General features: G+C 43.4%; 1 long non-coding RNA gene across 1 annotated transcript; it reads left to right on the top strand.

The window, feature by feature from the left end:
* The first annotated feature begins 1725 nt into the window (after positions 1 to 1725).
* LOC111852313 (uncharacterized) lies at positions 1726 to 7985 on the top strand. The gene is made up of 3 exons (XR_002840200.2): positions 1726 to 1830; positions 2270 to 2396; positions 7755 to 7985. It is a non-coding gene; the product is annotated as an uncharacterized lncRNA (long non-coding RNA).
* The last annotated feature ends 11212 nt before the right edge of the window (positions 7986 to 19197 follow it).

Genomic DNA, 19197 nt, shown 5'->3' with positions numbered 1-19197 from the left:
CGTGCAAGTAACCTAATGTACGCGGCCTTGGTGTAACTGTAGAACTTAAATGTCATATTTATGTGAATACATTATTTTGCAATTAATTATTGTCGATCAGAAAAAAAGGCACAATTTACATTGCGGGGCATGAAAATTTCAAGTTAATTTTTCTGTTCCGTAGTAAACGTAGGCCTATATGCTAACCTATAATTGAATTATAACGATTTCAGAATAAAAGTACTTCACATGCATACATGCGTCACATGAACGGTAATTACTATTACCAGCTGTTGTTTTTATATTATAAGGATCATTAAATACACAAAACATATAGGCTGCGATCGGATTTTTTTGCCTTGAAACGTATATAAGGAAAATTAAATGTTTTTAATACTAGATTTTGCGCTGTAATTAAATAAATGAAATAAGTTGTACTCTAAATCTTAATTTAAACTGCGTACAAAATCCGATTATTTAAGTTATAACGAATGTTTGCTTTAATAATTGCAAAAGATGTTTCCAGTAATCTGCCTTTGATTGAATTTTAATCAATAATATATAGGCAAATATATAGGCTAATGTAGATCAAATCTATGAAACACATGTCTGGAATCTATATAGACAAAAAGAGTTATGAAGTCAAATTAATTTATTTAGATAATTCATTCGCACATTTATGGGTTTACTATATGTATACAGTGTTTCTTAATGAATTGGGTGAAACATGAGTTTCACACCCAAAAAAAAAAATACTCGCATATAACTAGGCCTGTACTGTACACACACACCTGAATTGATATATAAATACCATATCTGAGTCCATGCGAGTATACAAAAATGGGGCAGAGTGGTAAAAAGTCGAACATATTCATCGAACTGATTTTGCAGTGTGGCGGCTTTTCCAGTGGGAGAAGCAGGCAGGGAGCCCGCGGGAAGGATTTGTCGCAGCCTGCGCTGGATCTGCAGAGGCGGCGTCGCAGTACCCGGGCCGTTAGCGAGCTGCTACTTTCACGAAATACTGAGCCATTGTGCACAATCTGCACGCCCAAGGAAACTCACCAACTGCCAAAAAATGTTATAAGGTCGCCTTATAAGGTACGGGAAAAAAAATGATGGCGGAACTCTTTACTGTTAAATATTCGCATACGAAGTCTGTGGAAATTTACTGAAAACACCAATTATATCCAGTGCATTGGCTCACTGCTGCTCCACTAACAGTGTTTAGTTAGCTAGCGAAACGGTCATGGGGTCCGTGGCTGATCGATCCTGCTTTTCAATAAGCAATTTCTTCCCACCGTAATGGTCTGGTTTGAAAAACCAGTATGGGCAATTAAACAGAGAAAACGGCATTATTTATATAAATTAGAGAGATATTGTGTGTATGATAATAAAACTCATATAAACAAATAAACATTTTCGAATTACTAAATATTTTGAATAAAAACTTGATTTACATTAAAAATCTCGTCTTTAACGTAGCATGACATAAATGCAGATTCATTGTATAATATCCTGTGAAGTTGTATCCTGTTTGATACACTGTCATGAGGCTGTACTGATTCATATCAATATCTATCTATCTATCTATCTATCTATCTATCTATCTATCTATCTATCTATCTATCCTGTAACTGTAAGCTCCACCATATCTGCTCCATCTTCATTTACACCTTGACTGATGGTTCACATAAATTCTGCCCAGTCTATTCAGCACGATTCAGGATGGGCTTTCCTGACCGCTGAGGACATTCCCAGTCAGTTGTCAACAGGAGCCCCTCTCCAACTACTCTCACCTAAATCTCTTAATGGTCCCGTGTGGAGGATGGATGTGTCAGAGATGTCCATCATGTAGGTGGGCGGAGTCGTCTTTGTCACAGGCCTTTGCCTTCTGAGGCCCTCCTAATGGGTTTACTCTGCTAATGAGCCATTTTTTAAAATGCCCCTTTAAATGTGAAAGTTTCCACATCACAAAGCAATCATTTAGCAAAAAAGTGGTGGGGTGGGGGGATGGAGTGTGAAACAGGAAACTGGTGTGTGAAGGCTTCTGCCTGAAGTCATGACATGAACTTATTAACTTGACTGACACATTAAATATATTTAATATCCTTTAGCCAAAAACACACTTTAATCTTGAAAACCACTTTAGCATTTGCTATTACATTGATTTTTTTTAAAATTTAAATGTTGATTAAGGTAATGATGTTTTTAAATCATGCAGACAGGGCTAAAAGTTAAAACAGGTTTGTAATTTCCATAGTAATGCAGTTTCTTTGGCTCTTTTTTCTAGCCAATTGCGTGCGAGGTAGAGCGATTTCCTGTGGCGGACCAGCAAGCCGCAGCTCTGTAATCATGCGGGGCATTGCTGGTGCAGATTATGCACTGGGGCCTGGGTCACGAGAAGCACTCAGGTGCACGTGAGTAGCCAAAGCACATGGTAAGAGCTTGCATGTCAGCTAGCAGCTGAAGGTTTTGGTAAAAGAATTAATTTGGGCAGTATGTGATGTAGCTGCATAAAAGTATTAATGTGACATAAAACAGGAATTAGACCAAATATTACTTTACTAGTATGTATATTTCTATAAGGTTAGCACCTCAAGAGTTGTGGATTCACTTGTACACACACACACACACATACACACATATATAATGTCATTTTGCAGTGTGGGTTCTGCACTGTGTTACTGGACTCTAATGCTGAACAATCCAGCTGACTATCATTATGACTCATCACACACTCCTAGATATCCTCTGTAGGAGCCAGGTAGTTGATTAACAGACACAGATGGCGGGATGCTTTTCAGTAATTTCCGGAATGTACAGGCGTGCTGTAATTTACTGTATGGACGTCATATTAAGTGGCACAGGCTTCTGGCTGGATCTGATGCGGTCAGTTAGCTATTCCGCTCATCTCTTAACGTAGCTTTGCCTGCCGTTTAAACGACGAGCTTCTGGAGTTCGGCGGAACCACCAACCACCAACACGGCCTTGAACGACTTCAGTGTCGAGTAGAGTTTCCACGTTTCAGAATCATGTTCGCACATGGCAAGGCACCACAAGGCTTTTGTTCTGAACAAGAGTTGCCCTTCAGCCCGATACGTGCTTTTAGCGGTCATGTGATACATAACAGACGGCTTGGGACTTACGTTTGGGTTGAGACCAGCTGCTCATATTCTGCTCTGAATGACTACATCTAGAGGGTTGCTATTCCTAATCTCAGGTTTTCAAACCATGCGGCTGGGATAGAACATCTGCCCTACCTGCATTCAGACTGCTGAATGGCTTGTTCAGGAAGCCAGGCCCCGCTACGCGTTTCACCCAGATCATGGTAACGCTTGCATAATTCCCACCCACAGGACACATTGTCTCCTCGCATGCTGGCATGCAGGCCTGTCCACGAGCAGAGATTTTATGCCAAAATGTTATAAACATGACATGCAAGGTCGACAGCAGGAAACTGCTCGTTCATTTTTGCCATCATGGAAGAACCTTCTTACATAGTAATGATATTTTCCACAGGGCAACTTTTTGAGCAATGTTGCCGGGCAATTTCTAACCAGGTGAGAAAAAGAGCAACTCATCTGCATCTGGATGATCACAAAAAGTAGCCGATCAAAGATTTTCAAGTAGAAATTTGTTGCCCGATTTCAATGGGAAGTTGCCCTGTGTATCATCACCCAAACTTATGTGTGGAACTTCCATTATTCGACCCTTGTTTATTACTCACCCATCTACTACAGTCACATGGGTAATGCAACATAACCTCTATTTCTGCGGCTGCCAAACGGACGCTACCGCACAATTAATGAAAATGGAGATACTCGCTTAAGGTCATTAATCAAATCAAGGGCAAGCTACTTTGCCGTTGGATTGAATCTGGGCCAGAGAAGTTTCCAAACATACCTTCTGGCTTTTAGTGAGGAGACCAACACAAAACCACCCTGTTCTGCATGAACAGGCAAGTAGAAGATTGTCAATGCAGACCTTCCCACAGTAGGATGAACTTCTAACGATGAAACTAATAGTGAATTAAACCACAAAAGCTCGCTGACTATGAAGTGTGACCACTCACCTGAAAGAGGTTAAGGGATATCATGTTCATACTACAGAAATGGGTGGATTTTAAAGAATGCATTTATATATTAACATCACCCAGTGTAGACCTTGCTAGTGACAAATGAGCATATTCCATACACTGCTGAATTTACACATTTAAGTGCTGTCATGTGCTCAGGGTTCCTACATGGTTGAGCAGAGTATCTGGTGAAATCCCACTTTCACTGTAGTGAAAATGAAAGTTCAGAGGACATTTTTTTGTCAGTTATTAGTGGAGTATTTGCTCATTTTGGTTCGTGTTTATTTGTGTAGCACTAAAGTAGAAAAAAAGCAAAAAGAATTTGCCCTGAAGAAAATTTATTAATGTCTGAATTGTTCATATTCCTGCATGTCATCAGATTATACATTTTCAATTTTGTTTTAAACAATTTAAACTTAATTACTGTTTTAAGGATTGGCGATCTTCAAATAGGTGATACGTTCAATTTTAACACTGGAGAGACACTTTGGACTTAAAACGAAACCACAGGGGCTAACAGAATTTACACGGATGCCATTCATGCGTTTGTCTTGTTTTCTGTAGGTAAAGCGACCTGAATTCATAAAAGCTAATATTAATGTTAGGTTAAGTTTAGGGAATCAGACCTCATAAATATTACATAATCAATAAAAATATTTATTTAAAAGGAATTATTTTTGTGGAGTTTTACAGCAAGTATGCTAAACTGCATATTTTACAGTTCAACAATCAAAATGCAAAAAAGTAATAATAAATATATAAAATACAAATGTATTTTAGAAATTTTAATTTGTTATTAAAGTGACTATAAAGTTGGCATATGAAATGTGGGAGGAGGGAACATTCCGGGACTATATGTACTGTGTCTGTAGTAGCAGCACAGAATGAACATTAAGGCAACGATGCTCATGTGAGAGAGAGACACTGAGCTGAGGAGGGAAGCATTCGAAAGCTAAACGACAGACTGTGCTGCATTTTGGTTGAAACGCTTCAGTAGAACATGAACCTCTAATGTACCTCCAGTTGCGGGACGGAGCCTTTTGGGGACGTTTTAAAACTATCAGCTTACACTCATGGAGATGAAGGCAGTAGATACCCAGCAAAATCTGGGACAGCAGAATGACTTGAATAAGGACAGTTTTCTACAGGGGGGGCAGTGATTATATATATATGTATATGAACTATACTAAAGTCACACGACTGTCAGTTGTGGGCCAGAGTCACATCTATTCCGTTCAGGTTTAATTTCGGGACAGAATCAGGGTACAAAGTGACGGTCATTGAGCATTAAGGCCGTAACATGACTCGTCGCGGGGGGGGGGGGGGGGGGTTGCTACAATGAGGGAAAAGTGATGAATGAGGGGCACTGATAGTTAGATCAGTTAAGATCAGACACCTTCTGGTCAAACGTGCTACCCAGGGGTGCATTTCCCAAACAACGACAGAAGTTAGCATTAACGATGTATCGTGCCATGGTAGTAGCTAAAGTAGTTAGCAACTATGGGAAACTCATCCCAGACCCCAGAGTTTACATACCAGGCCCTGAGTGAGCAACTTGTTCTGCAATAAAACCCGAAATCTGCCGTCGTGGAGATTTCCAAGCTAGTGACAGTCGAGAGTTTGGTCGCAGGTTTGTGGATTTGGTACAGCGAGGTATTTTGGGTGGAGGATCTTCATGTCACGTGACCCATATTTAGGTGGGGGGGGGGGGGTGATGAATGGAAAGGAGAGAAAATGCATCATCATCTTACTTAAGCTGAGATGATATTGCGAGTGAATTGACTCAGATTCCGACTTGTTCTGGGAGGACATGAAAGACCCAACATCCCCCCCCTCCCCCACACTCATGCTGATGCTGACATCATCGCCGCATTCGCCCCACGCTTCCGAAGGGTTTGCGTGACGCTGCTAATAGACCATGCGGATGGCCACTGTAGAGAATGTCACCTCTGATTACCAGGATCCCCGGCTCAGGGACGCCTCGCTGAGTCCCATCCATCCATCCATTCTCAAGCTCCGCCCCCTTCCCATCTCCATTTTCCACCTTCCTTAAGTCAATCTCTGCATTTCAGAAAATTCCAAATTCATACCTGGCTCCGTCCAGTTAACTGGCAGTTTAATGTGCATGTGTGTTTTTTAAGGTATGTTATTAAGTAGCTATTAAAAAACAAACAAACCCTGTGGAAGCTGCTGCCTTCACGTTCAGTCTCCTGATACCATAGTTCTGTGTGAGTCTGTGTGGAAACATTTACAGGTGAGTAAATTAGGCCCTAAAATGTCACTGATGTCAGCTGTGAGTCATTTTAAAAGGTAATTCTTCTAATAAAAGTGTATATCAGTCTCTGATGGAATATCAGGCTTTATCTCTCTGTATCACAAATTTAATATGCAGAGAACTCTTCGGTTAAGATAAGGAGCAAGTCTTTTGTATTTGTCATATTTGACAATCGATAAATAATTTAACACATTGAATTGCTATATTTTAACAAATTTTGTGTTTTTTCATGGTTTACTGGAACTTTCCCAGTGTATTTGGTTAAAAAAAAATTTATTATAATTTTGGCACCCTGATTTTACATATCCAACGTCTTTCTTAAACTTTCTCTAGTCATTGTAAATTATTATACTTTTCTGTTATGTCTACAGATATTTTCTTCTGGGTATCAGAATGATTTTTTTGTCATCAAAATATTTCCTACAATATTGTAGAAATTCTGCCACACATCTCACATCCAGCTTTCATGCAATTTCACAGAAAAATGCCTTTGTTTTTAATCAAGATGAAATATTTATGCCATTTTCAAAAATGCAGTTACATTTCATTCTTGGGTCGTGGTGGTGAAATATATTTGTACCTTTGCAGCTATTTGCTTTGGCTTTAAATTTCCAAAATATTTTTTCTTTTTCAATCTTGGATTGATTCTGGTTTGCCATAGGATTGTAGAGGCACATCTGTAACTTATTAATATGAAGCAAAGTATTAGATTAATATGACAAAAGGTACATTTTAAGCAAGGAACTGAACAGCAGCAAAATGAAGATCTTCAGCCTTTTTGATAAAATGGAAAAGAAATCTGACTCATTCATAATACAAATGACATAATTAAATATGAATTAAATACCCTGTAACCCAGTATCGGTCATGTGGTTATGGAACATGTCTGGATGAATAAAGTACAGTGCTGTATTTTCTGGTCTATATCCATAAAGAAACACAGTAACCATATCTAAAATTGCAATAATATAATTTATGAGACACTCAAACTTTTTTTCAATGGACTACAAATCCTGATGCGTTATTTGAAATCTCAGTACAATAGAAAATTCCAGATTCCAAGTTATACCAGGTATGTAAACTTTGACATGTAAAGGTTTTAACATGATTGATGAGTTTAACGGGGTGGGTCATACAGACGGTGTTTCTCCCCTCGCTCATACACGCTCACACCCCAAACCCAGACGAATCAAAAGGAACATAAATAACAATGATTAGTGTAGTTAAGAATGATGTTGAAAAATCATGTGAAGCAGCCCATTGTGTGCAGGAATCTTCTTATGCAGTACATTGTTTGGAGTTTAGCTACGATGCTCGTTTATTCACTATTTTTCCTTGAGCTTAATTTTGCATAGAAAATGAACAAAACCACTGCACCATTGGTATTATGATTGTCTGGTTAAAATAAAAATCTCTGCTTTACAGTGACATACTTATAAAACTGACATACGATGCGCCCTGTCAGAAAGGAGGGGGACGAGGAAGACTATGAGCAGGAAAGACGGGGCGGGAAACTCACACTGGGGGTGTCGACGGCATCTGCGATCCCAGAGGTCAGCTTCAGAGAAGATCAGGGTCTGCCTCCGGTGCTAAAGCAGATCTTCAACCAGACCCAAAACAGTTTCCCTCTCAAACACTTAAAACTATCACAGAACTAGCTAGCCATCCCATCTGCAGTAGCCTCTAACCCCCCCCCACCCCCACCCCCACCGCATTAAGAGGTGTCTTTCCTGACAGCTTAGCCCTCTGAGCAAATCTTGACATTTCAACAAGTCCTCGGCTGTCAACACAGTGGAATGTTTTAGGCGAGAATGTTCAATGACTCGACTCGGATTCTCATCCTGATACCTGTAATTCATCACCAGTGAACACCTTTGGTGTTGCTTAGTGAAATATTAATCTTCAGGTCATGTTTAATATTCTTACATGGTAAAAGACACCCAATGACATAACTTACAGATACGAGAGAAGATTTAATAAACAGATCAGGTAATCATTTGATATGGTGATGAAAACGTTCAGGTGATGATTCACATGATACTTTAAAATGCAAAAATAGCCGAGCTCTGGGTCGTTAAACTCCTACGCATAAAGTATGTATATTCTAATCCAGTTTTAGTTTTTTCATATGGTAGGATATTACCAACAGGTCCCAGTGCTGTTATTTGTAATAAATCTTGCAGGAATGTTGCCGCCGCATAAGGTAATTTTAGGAGTAACTTCTTGAGATATTATATAAATTGTCCTTGAACATGCTGCTTGCTGCTTTTGAGATTTTTTTTCCTTCGAACAGTCTAGAACGCGTCACATTTTACCTCCTTGAAGCCCAGTGTCCGCACCAACCCCAGGGCCGGGATTTGGGTTTCTCTGAAACGTGTAAACACTTCAGAGAAGAGGGACGGAGCAGGAGACAATGGGTGCAGCGTGAAGCGGTGATTATGTGGGGGGGCCCCGAGAGCAGCGGTGCGATTGACAAAGGAGCGGCCCGACACCAAGGGGGGAGCCACTACCCCTCCCTGACGGACCGACCCCTGATGAGAAAGGTCACCACGCTAATGCAGCTAAAGCAGCACTTTTAAAGAGTCTGGGGGGCAGGTATAAGGTATAAGGTACCCTGCAGGTTTGTCTGACCCCTCCCAGGCTCGAGGCAAACTGCCCCCCCCCCACCCACCCAGTATCCTGGGAAGCTTGATGACTTGTGAAGTAATCAGTGTAATGATTGGGAATGTCCTGCACTGGGGGAGGGGGGGGTGCTAAAGGAGACTGGGAGGGACCTGGGGGTTAAGCAAACAGTCAGGCCCTGACAGTAATCCCATGACCCCCTGCGACCCCCCCCCCCCCCCCATCCTGAGGGTCCTTCACCTCCACTTGGGCTCTGAAAGGCAAAGTACTCCCATCAAAGAATAACAGTTTGTCTTAGGAAGCTGAGAACTCCATCTACGGCCGGGGTGGTATTGACAACCCATATAGGGCTTGATAGCGCCCCCTAGAGCCCCCATCACACTATGCAAGTTCCTTTAATGACTATTCAGACTTTTCCCATTAAATGGGTCGGCCGACATGATCTGCACTGTACATTCTCCAACTGAATCCCCAATTGCTGGGACAACAGCTTCCGGAAGGTTCTATTATTTGGAAGAATGGTCCTCTTTGGTGCTCTTCATGTGGCTTGATCATACTAACCCAGGCCCCAGGGGCCAAGATCACAGGACAGTATTAGAGACTTCACCGTCACAACCCAGAACCACATCCGGAGTGCAGCCCGGGTTCGATAATGAAGGATCCGCTTTCTGGTTCTGGTACCAGTTTTATAGGGAAAATTTCAGGGAAAATTCCCTGAATTATATGCCCAATGCAGAACCTTTACCCAGCTGATCACGTGTGTAATTTTTAAACGTAAAAAAAAAAACTAATTTCAGACATCAGATTTTTTTAATAGTCAAAATCAGGGCATTTTATAAAAAATACCCTCCTTCCTGCCCATAAACTTGCAATGAAATAATCTGCACAGTGGATTATTTTCTCCGAAGAAAGGCATCCTACCCACACTGACATGGCGGCACATTATGATGGAGCAGTTTCTAGTGAGAACCTTCCCCTCCAAGTCCATGCCATTGACCACCACAATCACCCGGTTTCAGGGCGCCCCCTCAGCATGCATCACACAGCATAACAGCATTGTGTGCTTTCATTTTGGCTTCATGCTTGTGGTGATGCTGACCAACCTTTACGGCTGAGGAAACAGTGCACCTGCCGTTTCCCCTCTGCTGTCCGCACAGATTTTCAGGCCGCAGAATGAGGAAAGATATCCGAATGTGATTAGAAGATAAAGAAATGGAATGCAAAGGGCCTTCTTTGCCAAAGAGGCGTCCCTTACATTGCCTGATTTTATTTTAATTATCAATATTGCTTGCATTTGCATTCATTCACCTGAAAGGCTCACAGCCTCATTCGGATATGAATTGTCTTCCTGCCAATTTCCACCGTCTCTTCTGATCTTTTGTTTTCTAATGGAGGCAATTACATGTTTAGACACAAACAAAAGCTTAAGACACGAAAAACTGCCACACCACTTACCGCTTCTTGATGTCACCTAACTGGAAACGTGGGATTTTGGTCCCCGAGGTTCATGGAAAGGACAGCAAACATCTTCGCCTCCAACTTTCGCTGGTGCAGCTGTCAGAGAAGAATGCGCCCAGCCTCCCGTCAGAAGCCTGTGGGCCCACAGCCTGAAAATGGGCGCAGACACTTGGTGGGGGAGGAAGAAACGCGTGGCACTGTAAACACTCGCCATTTGTTACTGTTAAACTTTCAACATCGCACATCAATCTTCCTTTTCAGAGGCAAGCTATTAAAAATATATCATCCTAACAAAATACGAAAGCAGTGGACCAAAGGTGTGAAGCTGATCGATGTATCAAACTGGACTTTTGTTTTGTTTAGACGCTCATCTTTTGAGTAACATATCCTTTCTCCAGTCAGCTAACACAAACCCCATCACCACGGAGCGTATTCAGAACAGAGAATTCAGGCAGGTGCTGACAGATGGTCTATTCTTATGGTCTATAGTAGCAGTTTTAAGTTTTGCCCCTATATCACCAAGTAATGGATTAATGGGCCCGTCTTTCACGACACGTGTAGCAAAACTAATGTAAAGGTGTGTGTTCACTGATATACGGGGCTCAGTACACTGGCACCACGGGGACCAGACCCTGCAGAACTGCTTCATGTCTGTGTTTCCTGGGATGAGAACTTAGGGAACCTAACAGTGATAGGAGAAATTCAAAGCCTTACAAATCATTCTCATGGTATAACTGCCTGCCTGTAAAGACAGGACCACTGTAACGACCTTTAACACTGACGGGAAGCTCCCTTTCATCTCATATTTTATAATGTTTCCTAAAAGATAAGATTCTTAAAAACTGGTTTGGTCCACCTGAGATGGTTACTAAGAGATCTGGCCAGCCTCAGGCGTGACCTCGGTTTCTCCAGCGGCCGATTTTTAAGCAGTTGGACTCCATAACTCTCTCTCATCCATAACGCTAATCTCTGCCTGTGACTATGTGGTGTATATAATACTCCAAAGTGCAATATTTTCTGTACGGGTGAGACCTCAAACTACTATAGATTCATGTCCCTATTAAACTGCTATATTTGACATAAATCTAAGACTTCTTGTATTTATTGTGTGTTGACACTGTAGCACTAAACTGTCACGGCGTGTGGTCCATTGACCAGGAAGGATTTTCTGTTCTATTGAGCCGTCCTACTAATACCAACGCTAATAACTTGACATGGAACTCGTTCATTTTTTAAAGTGTTTTTAAAAGATTGCATGCAGAATATTCGGATTCTGATACGAGTTCATTGGCAGATTGTACAATGCAACAGATTTCTGGGATGACAGCCCACTCCTGCCGAGGAATCAGGGTCCGCATGCTTCACGGACGGCAGCGCACCTGCGGCCTGAAACACGATGCGACTGTTTAACTTACACTGAGTTCTGGCCAAAAAAATTCACGGCAAACTATCCTTTTATGTACAAAATACCATCGACCGCATTTTTGGTTAAAGATCAAATCAGACCCCTGATCCCCTAAATAAAACCATCCCCCAGTGCCCATTATAACCAGCGAAGCACAGGTGGCTGCAATTTCTTGTGTGTGTTTAATCTGTTCCGGTTCCCCTGAAGCTGCCCTTATCATCACTAGCGTCAGACCATCAGACCATAATAAAAGGAAGATCCCTCACAAGCACTCAAAGGGTTTTTTTTTTCTTTTCCTTTACCTTGGAACAAAAGTCTGTAAACACACACGTCTGCCGAAAGCATGCTGTTCACCTTCCACTTCCCTACTTGATGGTCTGTTTGTGTAAAAAAAATAAATTTTCTAGGATCCTTTGAACAGGCAAGACTATATTGGGGGGTTCCTGTAAGATCGGCCCAGGCTCTGGGGGGGGGGGGGGGGGGGATGTGCTGTTAGCTCATCTCAGGCTTGGGGGGGGGGGGGTCCTCTAAGCTTGTCCCAGGCTCTTACCTGCCTTTTCCCAATTCTGCCCCCTTTCCAGATTATAACCTGGGCACATTGTGGGAGACCCACGCAAATGGCCACTCAAGCGTGCATGATTCATATTTGCAGAGGAGAAATCAGGTGCAGAAACACTGAAAAGCAGGTTTGAGCTCAAGCTGTGCATCATACTGTATCCGTCTCTGTTGATGAGTCAAAGACATTAACGATAAACACATCAATCAATCTGTCAGTATCATTTTGTAACAGTAAATGAGTTTAAATAGATTCACAGAATCACACACCAATACAGCAGCTGTGTAAATGCGTGGCCCATTCCCGCAATTGCATCCAACCTTAATCTACAGCTACCCTTGCCTGCGCCACAGTGCCCCCTTCTGGTGGGAGGAGAGACATGACTCCATATTCTAACCCCAGACACAGTCACCTTACAGCCATGCAACCTCGAGGCACATGGTGACATGATAATGTGCTGATTTAGGTGAGGGACACGATGGACCACAATCTGTCACTTAGAAACAAGGGGACACTGGAAACCAACAGAACAAACAAATCATGTAGACTGCATGTTATGTTCATTATGAAGCACTGAAAATCATTTAATGGCAAATCATTACTAGGAGATAAATTTCATTAGACAAAAAAACAATCACATAAATGGATCCTGGTTACATGAGAATATAGTTAAAACAGAAAGAGTCACTAAAGACATAAAACTTAAATACACAGTAATAAGATATGTTACAATGCAATTAAATGAGCTGTCACCTAGGTTTAAAATTACAGCACAATAACTGAATAAAGCACCCTGTTCCACTGAAAAGATTCCTGCTAAATTTTTAGAGATAACGACAAATCCATGAAGACACTTCCTTGGTCCTTAGTAGTGTACATCATCCTTTCATACTTGCAGCTGGACAAATGGCATCTCTCTCCCCCTCAGCATAACAACCAGATTCCACTGCAAAACAAATCCAGCACTTATCTGGAGATTCCTTCTCCATGTCAACATGCGTCACATTCGTAACCAGCAGCATTTTCAAAAACATGGACGTTTTCAAACACCAACAGACAGATGTAGAATTCTTGACTTTCTGGAATGGCAAGAATATTATCTGATTCATTCGCAGCTTTAGGACTTAACTTATTTAATACGTAAATACATTTCAGTCAATAAATCTGTTCAAAACAAGCAGCAGTGATTAAACGCCATTCATGCTTCTAAGCCAATTGTAATACCACAATTTCAGAGTCTTGTTCCTTCAGACAAGTACCAATATTATTTTCCCCCGTCAGCTAAATGTGTCCATTTCGTTAGAGGGTGTGCCCCCCCCACCCCCCGCACATACCAACATTTGTCCTTTAGGGTCAGTGTTTCACATAATTCTTTGATTTACGTGCCTCCCCCCTCCCCGAGTCATTAACTACAACCTTAAGCATAGAATCTCCCCAAATAATAATTGCCTCCGACCTGCAATTTGGCCCAAAGGGTCTCCAATCAGCTGACAGCATGAGGCCATGACGTTTTACATCCTAGATGAATTAAGCCATTCAGAAGAGTCCTGCATGCATTAAGACCACAGATTTATATTTCATTTCTAACCAATGAGGCAATTTCCTGAATGGCAGGACTTGACCATCCCACGACACAGAAACATGTTTATACCGTTTTATTTTCGGAATTGTGGAAGGAATAAAAGGTTGTTCTAATTCAAGTCATTTTTACTAATTTTTAAATAAAGTTTGGATGAGACCAGACATTGAGGTCCTTCTGCCAAAGAACTCGAGTGACCGCTTTTTTGGACAGCAGCTGCACGGGGGCTGCAGGGCCCCTCCTGCATGCGCCCGCAACTACAGATTATAGACCTCAGGAGACGTGCAATAAAACGACGCAGCAAACCTGCAAAGTTTGCCCACACTGAATGGCTTAAGTGGCCAAACTAATGAACTTAATTCACTCAAGGGCCACAGGCCATCTGACGGGTCTATGGACACTGCCAGTCATGCAGTGTCATCACGCAGCGTCATCATGCAGTGTCATCACGCAGTGTCATCACACAGTGTCATCACGCAGCGTCATCACGCAGCGTCATCATGCAGTGTCATCACGCAGACATCACCCAGGTTAACTTTAAAGCCTTAAGTGTTTAGTATGAGTTTGACTTCCTGTTCATCGCTCCCAGTTCTCAGGGTTATGTCCTAACGAGTTCTTAACTGACATTTGGCAATTTTTACAGAGCAGTTTTACCGTTAATTGTGATATAAACCAGGAAAGTAAAAAATATATTAGGGGCATTGAAGAGACCAAAAGGCAGACTTTTAAATGCAAATGACCTTTATGACTGAGATCTTTTTAAATGGCACCAGTCCTCTCTAACTCGTCACAGGAAACGGTTTCCATTTAAACATGGCTGTTTATTGGCGCTAGGCTGGATTATCAGACTCCCATCTAGGTCATAAATAGTTTGATCTCCATGGCACCCTACCGGGACTCCTCAAGTGATAAAAGAAGTGTGTGTGTGTGTGTGTTTTAATTTTGCCTAAACTAGCAACAGAAAGGCTACTAGGGACCGGTGGCCAAGAGGACAGAATAAATTTTAAAAAGTAAAGCAAAACAAAACCAAGCAAAGCTTAATACCTTTTGAGGCCGTTGTGTATCCCTGGTTTTCTGCGGATTTGCAAACAACAGCTTCTCCCCGGATTAACGTGTCTCAATAATCTGCACCCTCTAACCGGGACAGAATCACTGCTCTGATAGTCCCGCCCTTTTAAGTGGCACTAATCCGCTTTGTATGTAATTGCTTAAGCACGCTGTCAACAATGGCTTACAGCAACTGAAAACAGAGTGCCACCTGAATGAATAGGCCATTAATGATCGGACCTCAAGAAGTTGTCACACATTCAGTTTCTGGGTGATTGATTTTATAGCGTGAACAAATTGTGTCTGGGAGCCACAAAGCCTTTGAAATGACATCACAACCCTCGATGGTCAATAAATAAGTAAGCAATATGTGAGAGAATTAGGAGCAGGCTGGCCCGGGTTTGACACAGGGTGTGAATCCTGTGACAGTTAGATGTCACATGACTAGTCTCCAGAGAGAGATACTGCAGGTAAACACAATATCATTGCAAATTTTTAGCTTTTTTCCCCCCAAACGATAGACGCAGCACACAGGAGAAAGGAAAGCAGCTCGTATTTAATCTTTGTGCATGGATCCAATAAAGCGATCAGGTTGTGTTTAACCGTGCTGCCATCACAGATGTGCTGTTCTTAATGTCCGAACACACCGTACACTTGTATATATATATAACCTGCCAACTGGGCTAATCCCTGTTATGCAATATTTACGGCTGAGAGACAGCGGACCTGTTTAAATCTGGGCCGCGACTCCCCAAAGGCTGCCCAGAGCCTCACTCAGAGCGCAAATCACCATGCGTGCATCCCAGCAAACCATCAGCCAAACATATCCTTCAGTTGCAGAACTCCTTTCACTAAGGGTTCTCTGATGTCTTTTGTTCCTACTTAAAAAACAAAACAATGAGAGAACAGGCTGCGTGGGTTCGTCACTCAAGCTGGAGGGGAGGGGCTTCCGATTGGGTAATGGACCATGCTGGTGGCCTCATATACACTAAACAGAGACCTGGCAGCCAGTGTCCTTAATGTCGCGACAGACCTGCACAGAACCCCGATTCCTTGCCTCTTAATCCAGCCGTCATGGCGACAGCAATCATAAAATCCTTAGTCTACATCAAACGGCAGAAAGAAACAGAAGTGTGATGGAGAGGGGGTGTGATAGTGAGGAGGGGGGTGAAGGAGCCCAGTGCCGTGCTCCCAGCAGACTGCCTGTTCCCAGGCGGCTGGTTCCGCTCCAGCGACCTTGCGGCACTGACCCGAAGCCTCTGCAGAGATCATTAGCGACGGCGGCCCGCTAACGGACGCATGGGCTCGGCTTCAAGGAGGGAAGAATGTTCTCATTGTGGGGAGAGCAGGCGTGGGCTGTGCATTCTTAGCGGGACTCGGGGCTTTTAGTGCCCTATACTGTTTGGGTTGAAGTACAGACCCCCCCCCCCCCCCCCAAAAAAAAATAAAAATAAAAAATTGGTGATTTGCTGTCTGATTCAGTGTAGTATGAATTGACTCCTAGCTCAGGTTCCTGGTGCGAGATGAGCGACAGATGGACGGGCCGCCCCCCCCCAGCCAGGGTCAAGCCTCGGCACAACTGTCAAACGCAGTAATGACGGGGGGGGGTGGGTGGTTTGTGCTCTCCCGTTCATTCGGGGGGGGGGCAGCCTCATCCTTGGGTTCATAGGTCATTACCCCATCCTCTCAGATAACTCATGGTGCTCTTGGAAGCTGGAGCACCTACACTATGAAGATACAGGTGGGGGGGGGGGGGCATCTAAAGCACTGTGCTCCTGTGCCTAGAGAATAGAACAAGAACATGGTGGAACCGTGTCCAAGTGCAAATCCCCCAAAAACTACTCCCTGGTCTAACTGCTGGCAGACCCTGCAGGATTCACCCTGGGGGGCTTTATCCTAATATCATGGCCGCCATGTTTGCAAAGAAACAAGTCTTGAGAAGATCACCAAGAAACGAACTTGACAAGAACTATGGTGGCCATGGATACAGCTTCAAATACCAAAGATACTGCACCAATTTCTTTCTTAAGCTCTAAAATGACCACCTTCCCCATTATCTGCCATAAAAAAGAAGGAATATGACAGACAGAAAGTAAATGACACTTATCTGGAGTCTTTTGTGTCTGCAGATGATGTTTATCCTCATATGTTCTTGAGGTGACATTTCCGACCGTGTTGAGCATCACACACAATGTCAGGGTGACTCATGTCTCCCTGCCCTGGGGAACGAACCCTTTCGGTGAAAAACGTTGCCAGTCTAGGAGCTGTGCGCACCACAGGGGCAATTCCCAGCATGCTTTGCTGCCCCTGCTCCGCTTCATACAATGTGACATCTTCAGCTTCGTGCCGCGACTTGACCGATTAGCTGAGGGCAAGTGGCGGTTTCTGAAAAGCTCGTCCACAAGCCGGCGTCTGAGGCTACAGCGGGGGCTTCTGCTGGCAGCCCCTACCTCCAATTTATTTGGTATCAAAAGCTTCTAAAGTGTCAGAATTCAAGGACAAGAGAATCAGATTAAGTATAACTATAGTAAAGAGCAGCTGAAACAGGGATCTAAATGTCAGATAAATGTTTGCAGACTATATTAGTATTAAAAATTAATTAAAAACAGCTAAACAGGATTTGCAAGTGTTACTTTTGGTATGAGATGGTTTAAAATAGCCTTATTGGCTGCTTTTTTACATGATGTTTACATATTACGTGTCTTGTCCTGAGTTTTTTTGTATGCAGCTCCCAGACAAGTTCTAACTGAAGTATCAAGCAGTTTCATCTGAAAGACACTTATCTACAGGATACCCTGTGGCTTTGGTATGCAGGTAACGCCGTTCTTAGTGCAGAGAGTGACCAGCGGTCAGGTTACCGCGCTGCCTTTTCATCAGCTACCCACCAGCTCGCTACGGACGAGTAAGCGCAGATCACCGGAGCGGCCCCCACGCCACCCAGGAGCAGCGATCTGCTGCGGGTGTAACTTAAGAGGCCGAAGATGGAGGGCAAACAGAGAGGAGCGCCCGGTGTGGCGAGGCGGCGCCTCTCAGCCGCGGTATCGCGCAATCCGAGCACAGTGGCGGACACCTCGCGCCCCCTGCTCAGCTGCGTGTCAACCTCAGCTCCAGCATCAAAACCAGTAGAAAGGCGTTTAAATAAACGGGCAGTCTGACAGACACCCCAGTTTGGGGCCTCTTCAGGACCCATGACATGCAAGTATTGTTAGTTGTTAGCATGAATCACAGAGATATTCCAAAAAACAAATACAAAGGCTGCTGCCAGCCAGCTGGTTAGCAGAATATGCCGGTTCAGCTGCACTTGAAGGAATTGATATTTATTGTAGTGACCATTTGTGGCCAACAGGGGGCCACATGCAAATGCATAGTTTGAATGGCGATGAGAATGTTTCTGCTGTGGGTGGAGAGCTGTCGCAAGATGAGGTCTTTTATTCTTAACGGTTCTGAGACAGTCGGCTTCCGGCATTGTTAACCGGGCCCTGCAAAGCGACAGCACGAGCGCGGGGCCCTCGCAGGAATCCCACGATGCACTGCGCGCCGGCAGGGCCGCTCGTATTGCATAACACGCGTTCGGACGAGACCAAAGCGTTTAACAAATCTGATACTCGATTAGAAGGCTCCCCAGCGTGAAAAGGAATCGTGGGGAGAAAAGAATTCAAACGGCCAAAAAGCTGTTTGGGCTGCTGGCGGCGGCCACCTTGGTATCCGTTACCCGCAATGGAGACGCGTAAACGATAACATAACAGGCAGTCAGCAGCAGCCGCTCCGCTAGGGCCGCAGTCAGGCACTTAGGAGTGGCTCACGTTTCAGGCCAGCCTCGGCCTCCAAGCCACACCGGGACCGGATCTGACCGTAAAAACCGGGACCGGTGGCGAATTCTCGACAGGGCTGTCAGGCAGCCAATTGATTTTGTTCAGCTAATTAGGATCAACATGCAGTTTTGAGCCACGGCTCGGTGTCGCGGCTCGGCGCGGTCCAGTGAAAGGTTACATCCGCCGCTCGAGAGCGAGGATCGCGTTGCGAAAATTTTCACGAAAACAAGGTCAGGCGACAAGGTGACTGGACTGCGGCGAGTATAATTTGAACTATCTGAAAGCCATTAAAATTAATTTTTAATAAAGGCGTATTGTTCCATGCATCACGACCTTACGGACCCAAGAAGCATTTCGGATTATTATAATGCTAAAACGACATTTTAATG

This window comes from Paramormyrops kingsleyae, chromosome 3 (assembly GCF_048594095.1).
Source record: "Paramormyrops kingsleyae isolate MSU_618 chromosome 3, PKINGS_0.4, whole genome shotgun sequence".
Classification (NCBI taxonomy): domain Eukaryota; kingdom Metazoa; phylum Chordata; class Actinopteri; order Osteoglossiformes; family Mormyridae; genus Paramormyrops; species Paramormyrops kingsleyae.
Note: the sequence above shows the minus strand (reverse complement) of the source record. Positions and strands in the feature narration are given on the sequence as shown.